Source organism: Acomys minous (assembly GCF_964271855.1).
Source record: "Acomys minous genome assembly, chromosome: 3".
NCBI classification, from domain to species: domain Eukaryota; kingdom Metazoa; phylum Chordata; class Mammalia; order Rodentia; family Muridae; genus Acomys; species Acomys minous.
In genome coordinates this window covers 120,901,992-120,912,480 of record NC_140485.1, presented here as the reverse complement: position 1 = coordinate 120,912,480, position 10,489 = coordinate 120,901,992, and the positions used below count along the sequence as shown (strand labels likewise).

Below are 10,489 nucleotides of genomic sequence, written 5' to 3'. Positions count from 1 at the left end.
CGAGCACACCTGAAGGCGGAGCCTATTGTCACCCTAGCGGGTGTCACCACATCTCGGATTGGCTGCCTTGAATGTGGCTTGAAAAGCGATATTTGGGGCTGACGAGGTGGCTCAGAGGTTAAGGACACTGACTGCTCCTCCACAGGTCCTGAGTTCAATTCCCAGCAACCACATGGTGGCTCACAGCCATCTATAATATGATGTGGTGCCCTCTTCTGGCCTGCAGGTGTACATGCAAGCAGAGTGGTTCCGAGCCTGCGAGTAGGATTCTGCAAATACCTAGTGTCCAAGCATTTCTATTCTTTGGGGGAATTGGGTTTGTTTAGGTTGTCTGTGTGCCTGTCCGTCTGTAAGTCTCAGTTTTCTTTTTCTTTTCTGACAGAGCTGAGACTGCTCTGAGCTTATGTTGTTCAGGATGGCCTTGAACTTCTGATCCTCCTGTCAGCGCTTCTAAAGTCCTGGGATTACCTCGCTACAATCTTTTAAGGTAGATGCTATAATCCTCGTTTTAGCAGTGAATCTGAGACTCAGGCTAATCAGTCATGTCTGACTCTCCACTCCATCCCTGGGAGAACGAATTGAGGATTGAGAGAGAAGGCTCAGTCCTCAACAGATAAGAGCTATTTTTCTTTCTTCGGTGTGGGTGGCCTTCTTGAGGTGGGATTTGGAGATGGGAAACTTTAGATTCCTCGCCTCTTAGGTTGAATCAGCTCTTGTGTCTAGCGATTGGCAGTGCTAGAGAGGCAGAGCAAAGGTGGAGTTACTAAGTCCCTACAGCCCTGCTGTGAGATGTTCTTCCATTAGAAAACAAAACAGAACGCTGGAAGTCTTTTTATAAATAAAAGCATTTATGATGCCACTTTCGAAAGTGAAACATGTTACATTTTTTTCCTTTCCTTTCCTTTTTTTTCTCCAGAATATGAAAGTTTATTACTGTGTTTGCATTGTCAAAATGTATGATCTTGGTCTTTCCTTCTTGCCTTTGTACAAGGCCAAAAGAGACACACTGGCTACTTTAACAGCATTAAATCAGACTATAGGAATATCACCTACAGCATGACCTTTTTGACCAAATCCAGCAACCAAACGTCATCATTTTCCTCAGTGAAGTTCAAGCAGCCGTCATTGGGCACGAATGCTGTCATCTACTTGCTGTTGTCAATGAGCTGCACCGTCACACACTTCTGGAGAGCAGAATTTGGCTGCTTGGCTTCAACCCCTCCTTTTTCCAGCACAGTTCCCTTGGCGTGAGAGGCAGCTCCAAAAAAAAAAAAAAAAAAAATTGGCCTTCAGGGCTGTGCCCAAGTGGGCTTTCTTGTATTGTTTATCATGCCACTTCTGGTCACATCAGTGACTGTGGAGCTTCCTAGCAGTACAGAGACCACAACACTTCCTATCTTGCCAGCGTCATGGGTCCGATAAAAAGCCATGTTATGTTTTTCAATGTGGTATTTTTAGGTTAAAATCTTGACAGATCTTGCCAACTGATGGTTCACGTGCCATTCTAACTTTTTTTTCCAAAAAAAAAAATATTTCCTAGCAGTTAGAGTCAAAGGAAGAGAGAAAATAATCATTGGCAGTCTGTAAATAAATGGGAAGATCAAATCTTCATGGTAGCCTGGCAGCAGTGGCTCAAGATGATCTAATCCAGAAACACTTAGTCTTCCTTTACCTTTAGAACTAACTGAGCCCTGTGGGGTTTTGAGTTTAAAGCCTACAATAAATATAGGAACACAGAAAAATGCCCTTCTGAATGCTTGAAGAAAAGCCACCATGGGAGCGAGGGCTTGCCATCCCAGCACTGAGAAGGTAGACACAGGAGGAGTCTGGGCTACATGAAACTCTGCCTCCAAGTAGACAGAGAACTGCCTTGCATTGCAAGAATTCACCTTTTGAATGCCTGTTCTGAGCCCCCCCCCCACCCCATGACTTCCCACGAGATCCATTGTCTCAGATGTCCTATCACTTCCCAATACACCCCCACGTGGGTGACCAAGCCTTTAACACAGGGGGCTGGGGGACATTAAAGTTCCAACCTTATATTTTTCCTTCTCCAGTATTTTATGGATATATCCCACATTTCACTTAATCCAAAGCAAAAATCTCCACCTAACCTGGATATCATGACGTTCCTTCATTTTTATGTCTTTGTCTTATGAGGCTTCCATGTATACACTTACTAACTTTGACTTTGCTACATAGACTAGGCTGGTCCCTAACTTTTGACAACCTTCCTGCCTCTGCCTTTCAAAGTGCTGAGATTACAGGCCTAAGATACTGTGTCTTGCTTCTTCCTTCCTTGCTTCCTTCCTTCCTTCCTTCTTCCTCTTATTTATTTTTAATCAAAAGTCTTTCTGTGAGGAGCTGGGCATGGTGGTGCACACCTGTAATCCCAGCACTTGGGAGGCAAAAGTAGGCGGATCTCTGTGAGTTGGAGGCCAGCCTGGTCTACAAAGTGAGTCCAGGACAGCCAGCCAGAGAAACCCTGTCTACAAAAAACAAAAAATTCTTTCTGTGAAAACTGCATCTGGAAGCTGCTGTTATGTTCATTTTTCAGGCACAAATGCTCCTTGTCCTTCCACTTGGGAAGTTAATGCTCTAAGGCCGCCAGTGTGGTGATTCCTTCATTGTTACCTTGACTATGTTTAGAGTTGGAAACACCTGGCCTCTGGGCTTGTCTGTGAGGGCTTTCCAAGAGATGTTTACCAGAGGCATGACTTACTCTGCATAAAGACTCTCCCTAGCCTCTAGTCCTGAACTGAGCTAACTGTGAGCACCAGCACTATGCTTTTGATTATAAATACAATGTAACTAACTAGCTGCCTCTACTCCTGCCGCCATATTTTCTGGGGCAGGAGACAGCAACCTTTCCTTTCTTTATTGCTTTGGTCAGATATTTTATCACAGTGAAGAGTATGTAACTAATACAAGCAGGTGCCTCAACTCAGAGCACTTCAGTGCATGAAAATGTGGTTTCACCCTTGTCCCTATAGGAAAGAGGAGTTTTCATCTCTGGTGTTGCTTTTGTTTGTTTTTACTTAGACACCGGTCCGTCATTTGCTAAGTGGCCTGTGCTCTTCTTTTCTTTCCCTACCGGAATGCCTAGGCCAAGACCGGCCACTGCTCAATCCTTTTCCATGCCTGGCTGAGGAAATGGCTAGTTTTCTCTGTCTGTGTGCCCCCTCCCCCAGCCCTAAAGCAGAAGCTAACTGTGAGCACACAAGCACACAGCACTCGGCTTTTGATTATAGATACAACGTAACTAACTAGCTGCCTCTACTCCTGCGGCCATACTTTCCGCCCCATGTCTGTACAACTGAAGGAATGGCAGTGTAGCGGTGCAGGGTAGAGAGGCAGGGAGAGGAGGAATGAGACAGAAATTCCCAAGGTTGGCAGGGAGGCAGGTCAGGGAGGGCTTATGAACCAAGGGAAGACATTTTCAGCGAAATCATTTGAAAGTTTTAAGTCATGACATGGTCTGAGTTCTACTTGTGTAAAGTTTTGCCCTGAAAGAATGAAAAGAGGGAAAGTGGTTTAGGAACAGGCCACGGTGTTGTGTTGTATTGATCGGCTTCAGCACTGAGAGCTGCATGGGTAAGCCAAGCCGTTGTTTGGCTACCTCGTAAAATTCAGTGAGTTCTCTGTTTTGAGGTGAGCTCAGATGGTACTGAGAAACTGAAGAACTGTCCGGGACTGAGGGCCTCCAGAGACTTCTTGAAGAGACAGAGAACTTTCAGAGAGCTCCTGGGAACTGCAAGTTCTGGAAGGAGCCGCCACTGGGTGAAGATGTGTGCGTAGCCATTTCTCAAGAATGTATGTATGGTGCCATAAGACGAGGAGCAGAACTCCATGGAGAGCACTGGCCCAGCAAGCTCAAGGTCCTGAGTTTGAGTTTTAGTACCAAAAGAAAGAGGCTAAACAAATAAGTCAGGAAAAACCAGTTCATTTCTACCCTACTATGTGACAGGCCTTAGTGTGAGACCAAAAATAAACACAAGAAATCCTTATTTTAAATATTTTATTGTTCACTTTAAAGACTTATACCCCGAATATTGTTACATATATGGTCTTTGCTAAACATACTTTATTAGGCATTAAAACATTGTGTCTCTTCTCTGCCATCCCTGCCCCACCGCCATCACCACCACACACACATAACAGCAGTTTCCATATACAGTTATCACATGAACAGTTCATTAGTGATGGCGGTGGGAGGGTACAGCCAGCCCACTGTAGGTGATGCCACTCTAAGCAGATGGTCCTTGGTTGTGTTTAAAAAAAAAAAGCAGTGTGAAATAAAGGACAAGCCAATAAACATCAATCCTCCGTGGCCTCTGCTTCACTTCTTGCCTCCAGGTTCCTTCCCTGACTTCTCTCAATGATGGGCTGTGGTGAGATGTGTAAGCTAAGTAAACCTATTTCTCTCCAAGTTGCTTTGGGTCAGTGTTTTGTTACAGCAGTAGAAAGCACACTTTCTATTTGGGGAAGCAATGGGGAAATAAACCTCTCTACAGAGGCAAGAGACAGTAGATGGCCTGCTGTGTGTTCATAATTAGTGATGACAACTAGATATGTTCAGGTGTACAGGAGGCCGAGTTGGAAGATATGAAATTAAGAAAAAAAGCTGATTTGCTCTGTACTATAAAGAGGAAAGAAAGTCATGGGGGGATGAGGTGGGCAGTTCAGTGCTGCTGTGAAAGGCAACTGAAAAGGGAGGTAGGACAAAGGACAGTTGAAATGGTAGGAAGAACTGGCTGGTTACCAGACACGGGAGCAGAGTAGGCACATTTGTGCATTTGAGCCCAACCTGGTCCACATAGCAAGTCCTGCACAGGCAAGACTATGTAAAGAGACCTTGTCTCAAAAACAAAAATGAAACAAAAAGCAGTGGTGGTTAACATGTGGTATGTTGGAACTGTAGTCCAGTTGGTTGGTTAGCCTGTGCTATAGAGTGAGATGCTGTCTCTAAAATACAGCAACCTAAAATTAACGAAATCAGGTATTTAATCTGTAATCGTTACTATTGTTGTGTATGTGTGTATATACACATGCCTATGTGTATATATACACATGCCTTGTGTGTGTGTACACACCATTTTTCCACATAGCAAGAGTAGTTCCTTTTGGGCTTTTAAAGCTCCTTGGAAGAATTACTACAGAAGTCAGGAAAGAGAACTGGGTTACACATCTTTGGGAGGTCTGAGGACAAGAAGAGCTGAGTAGGTGTCAATTAGGTAGTCTATATACTGAACAGTATTACGGGAAACAGGACATCCATAGTGAATGGGGGAATACAAGCCATCACTTATCTGCCAGCCTAGAAACAGGAAACTCTTTCTACCATATAAAGGTAGGCTTTGGGGACTGGAGAAATGGCTCAGTGGTTAAAAGCACTGCTCTTCCAGGGGTCCTGAGTTCAATTCCCAGCAACCACATGGTGGATCACCACCATCTATAATATGATCTGATGCTCTCTTTAGCATGTAGGTGTACATGCACATACAGCACTCATATACATAAAAATCTTTTTTTTTTAAGGTAGACTTCAACCTTTTTTTCTTTTTGCAGACAGTCTTGCTATATAGCTTTGGTTGTTCAATATGTAGAACAGGGTGACCTATTATCTGTTTCCCTCTGCCTCTTGAGTTCTGTGTGCCAGCATGCCCATCCTGTGAGTTTAAATTCAACTGTGCATTTGAATCTTTGGTTTCTGGGGGTCCTGCCTCTCACTCATTAGACTCTTAGTTCCAAGAGGAAGGATCTGAGTCTTATGGTCTTTATATTCACAGAGGCCAGCATAGTGTCTGCAGCTTAGTAAAAGCTTAGAGGAAATTCAGTAAATATGAACCAATTCAGGGAAATTAAACTCCCAAGGTGGCAAGTAGAAAGGCGTGGTCAAGGCAGGCACTCCTGTAATTCTTTTCCAGCTAGAAAGCACATTGCTCTTCTGATCTCCAGGTGGCAGTATTCTGTCATATTAAATTGCTTTTGACAAACTAAATTGCACTAACTTTTTGAGAAAATAAGCACATTTACATAAAAAATCATTTGTCATCTATTCCTATAATTCTACAGAGACAACTAAGTAATAAAATACAATGTATAATTACATGAGATTATGGATTTCTTCCCCAGTTTTTTAAAATTTACTTATTCACTTTTTATCCCAACCACAGCCTCTTCCTCTTTTTGAATACAAATGAGAATTCTTGATAATTATTGGAGTTTCTAGAACCTTGAGAGAATATGCGACAAGTTGGTATACTGTTTTTTCTTCAGAATACACACAATCCTATAAAGCACAAAAATGTCTTATGTGCATGGGTCTGAATGGGTGGTAAGAATTAGGGAGATAGCCGGCCATGGTGGCACGCGCTTTTAATCCCAGCACTCCGGGAGGCAGAGGCAAGAGGATCTCTGTGAGTTCAAGGCCAGCCTGGTCTACAAAGCGAGTCCAGGACAGCCAAGGCTACACAGAGAGACCTTGTCTCAGAAGAAAAAAAGGAAGGAAGGAAGAAAGAAAGAAAGAATGAATGAATTAGGGAGAGAAGTCAGTAATATATTCAGAGATAATTCACCTGATAAAGAAGATGGCCAGATTAAATACAGAGGCCAGTAAAATTTGAATTTTGAGTAAGCAGGAATATTATTTTGTCTTCTCAAATATTGTTTTCAGGACACAGAGAAAAAAAGACAGTGTTCTAGTTGACCTAAATGCAAATTTACTGGAAAGCTTGTTTTTTTGTTTTTTGTTTTTTTAAACTAAATCAGGTGATTTTACCAACAGTTTGTAACTGTTAATATAAAATAAGCAAAACATGGGGCAAACATGGCACTTCCTTATTTGGAGAGATACTAAAAAGGAAGTAACTGGTAGGCTCAGCCTTCTCACTGTAAATCTGACTTTGTTGGTGCTTGTGCTCTACCCCTTCAGATGACATCCCTCAGTCAGGCACTTCTCTCTGGGGTTCTGAGTCCTCTAGCAAGTGAACATGGGAAAGCCCAAAGCAGTTACTTCATATGAAAACTATGACTTGTAAGTCTAGTTGAAAATGCCAAATGCTGGGGCTGATGGAATTATGCATGTCTGAAGCCCTCTTCTATTCTAAGCAACACACACACACACACACACACACACACACACACACACACACACACACACACACAATGTGAATAAGAAGTTGATTCTCGTCTGCCGAGAAGCTAGAGATACAACAATAACAACCAACAGATGCTAATCCCTCATCCAAAATTGAACAAACTTAGCAAGCTAAATATTAGGTATTTATATGACTAATATTTGTGTGAGTAATACAAATGAGTAACAAATATTTGTATGAGTAATAAACATCTATCATCCAAGTAAATTATGTTTTAGAATTGTGTTTATAGAGCCGAGATGTAGCTTGAAGGGTGGAGTTTGCCTGGCATGAAGTGAGGCCCTGGGCTCAATCCCCAAACCATAAAATGAAAAACAGAAAGAAAGAAGCTTTCCAAAGAAACAGTATCAGTATCAGTTAGAACATAGGTTACTTTTAAGATTCTGCTTTATCCTGTGGCTGAAACACTATTTGCAGTTTTAAGAAGTGCTTTATAAGGAAAAAGTTATTGTAATAGCACTTTTAAAAGGAGGAAATACAAATTTTAAATCCTGATTACTCATGTTTGAGAAAATACCTCTAACTTCCGTTTATTTTACTTTTGTGCCAAAAGCCACCTGAAGTGCTTCGTTTAAATGAACCCTTTAAATATTTATGATAACCTAAGAGATAGAGTCTACTACGATCCCTCTTGACAGATGAGAAAACAAAGGCTAAACAGTGGCTCCAAGTTGTACAGCTAGGAAATTGACCTGGGGCTTCATCTAGTCCCCAGCAGCCTTCTCTGCGCAACACAAGCCCAGGTGAGGAGAAGGAACGAAGTGAACTGTGGGAGAAGACTCAGAAGGGGCCGTCTGATCTCCTTCTGGAACTCTAGCCAGCATCCATCTCTTGAGTCTAGAACAGTTCAAAGTGAATGGCCGCTCTTTTCCATAGTGGCTTAACTGAAGGTAAAACGGAAGGTGCTGTGAGTACCTCTTTTGTGCACCTGCACTGGACCGGAGCTGTTTTAGATGTATTCACAGAACAAGAGGCTGTGCCTAAAGTGACAGGAGAGTAGGTAACAGAAGGTGGAAGAGGAGGGTTTTCTGGGTGTGAAAATTGGAGATGAGGTCTGAAAAGAAAGATGGGAGGGAAGAGAATTTGACTTACTATACATGAGAAAGGGAAGGGAGAAATGAGAGCGGGACAGGCCACAGACCTTTGCTTTTAACTAGCCTGGATATCAGATAGCCCAAGGTCGCTCAGGTACCACCATCGTGACAATAAGGTGGAGTCACCCAAGGCTACCCAGGGTGGCAGGTCTTTATGTTTACACACTCCTTTCTCTTCCTTTTCTCTGCTGGAGCAAATATCTGTGACATAGTGAGGGTGGAAGAGAACAGTAAGGTGTAGTGTCTGACACATACAATGCCAGCACTTGGGAGGTAAAGGCAGGAAGGTCAGGAGTTCAGTCAGCCTCAACTACACAGTAAGTTCAAGGCCAGCCTAGGCTACATGAAACTCCATATCTAGAACACAAAACCAAACAATAAAACACACAAGGAAGAGAAGAGGGAGTTATCATTAGGGAACAGAGTTCTGGCCATGCTTTCTAAACTGGAGACAGTGGTGATTTTAGGCGCAGGTCAGAGAGTGATGCTTTCTTAGATGTACTGTGCAATGTGGAAAGAGGAGGTCCTGGTGACCTGGTTCTGGCAACTAAAGCCAAAACAGAAATGCCTGCTTGTGGCTTCCAACAATGTTTTTTCTTTTTTAATACTAGGCTGAGCCTGGTAAAATAGCACATGACTGTAATCCCAGAACTCGGAGAGAGAACTCCTAGAGTTCAAAGCCAACCTGGTATACAGAGCAAGTCCAGGATAGCCAAGGCTACAGAGAGAAACCTGTCTCAAAAAAACAAAACAAAACAAAAATACTAGGCTGGTAGAACCAGGCAGTGGTTCAGGGAGTGAAATGCCTGTGGCCCTCATTTTAGCTAGGTTCTCTGGCCAAAAACCTCTCTGGATACTATTTCCACCTCCCAATGCTGAGCTTTCAGACATGGTAGGTATGCTCAATTTTTTTTTAAAGATTATTTCTAACTTAAAATTTTAATTTTAAGTTTTACATGTATGGGAGCCGACTTGGATATAAGAGCACTACCTGCATGCATGGATACCAGAAGAGAATGAAGGAAACTTCCGGAACTCTGGAACTGGTTAAAACCAGTTGTGAGCCACCATACAGGTACTGGGAACCAAACCTAGATTCCCCTGCAAGAGCAGCGAGTACTCTTAACCACTGAGCCACCTAGTATTGATTGGAATGGAATTCACAGAGCTCTATCTGCTTCTGTCTTCCAAGATCTGAGGTTAAAGGTACGCACCACTCTGTCCTTTTAGGGGTGTGTGTGTGTGTGTGTGTGTGAGAGAGAGAGAGAGAGAAGGAGGGAGGGAGGGAGAGGGAGAGGGGGAGAGAGAGAGAGAGGGAGGGGGAGGGGAGGGAGAGGGGGAGAGAGAGAGAGAGAGAGAGAGAGAGAGAGAGAGAGAGAGAGAGAGAGAGAGAGAGAGAGAGTACAAATGTCCTTAGAAGCCAGGGACTTCAGATGCCTTACAGCTGGGGTTACAGGCAGTAGCGAGCCACTAACCATGGGTGCTGGGAGTTGAATTCAGGCCTCTGCAAGAGCAACAAACACTCTTAACCACAGAGCCATCTATCTCTTAGCTCCTGTGCCAAGCTTTTTGTGTGGATTCTGGAGAAATAAACTCAAGTTAATGTGATGCACACCCTTAATCTCAGCTCTTGGGAGACAGAGCAGATAACGTTCTGTGATTTCCAGGCCAGTCGGGTCTACACAGTTAGTTCCAGGGCAGTCAGAGTTAAGTGGTTAAGAACTTACCTCAAAACACCCGCAGAATGAAATTGAATATTGAGGCTGGAGAGATGGCTCACAACTTTCATCCACAGAGCTATCTTCCCACACACCAAAAAAGAGGTATTTGCTTTAGAAAGTGTAGATAATAAATAAGGAAATTAGGACTGGCGTGACTGTTAGAGGAGGAACCAATGCTTTCTCCTTGCAATTTGGCCTGTTCTACCAGACCAAGGTTTACACACTGGTTAGACGCTCATAGGTAGGGGATGTCTTAGACCTTCAGGGAGAACCCACTGCTACTCTATTAGCCAAATGCTCATGTTGTCCAATTGTCTTCTAAATATTTATGTTTATACTCACCAATTTGTGCTGCTCTCAACTATAGTCAGAAAAACTTTTCTGAGGTGCATCCATAGCTTGTCAAAGTGCTAAGAATAAGTACTGAGGGCTAAGTCATGCGGGTCACCCTTCACCTACCGAAGGCTCAGGGAACATTAAAAGAAAAAATTGTTTAGCCAAAAGTAATGTAAGA

The 10,489-nt window shown here is 43.1% G+C and overlaps 1 pseudogene across 1 annotated transcript in view; it reads right to left on the bottom strand.

Moving 5' to 3' along the window:
• Nucleotides 1-58: 58 nt before the first annotated feature.
• The window catches only part of LOC311593839 (small ribosomal subunit protein uS12-like), a 56,923-nt pseudogene continuing 46,492 nt past the window's right edge, over nucleotides 59-10,489 (bottom strand). Inside the window, exon 2 of the transcript in view lies at nucleotides 59-1,397. The product of the transcript in view is annotated as a small ribosomal subunit protein uS12-like (transcript). The remainder of the gene's footprint in view (nucleotides 1,398-10,489) is intronic.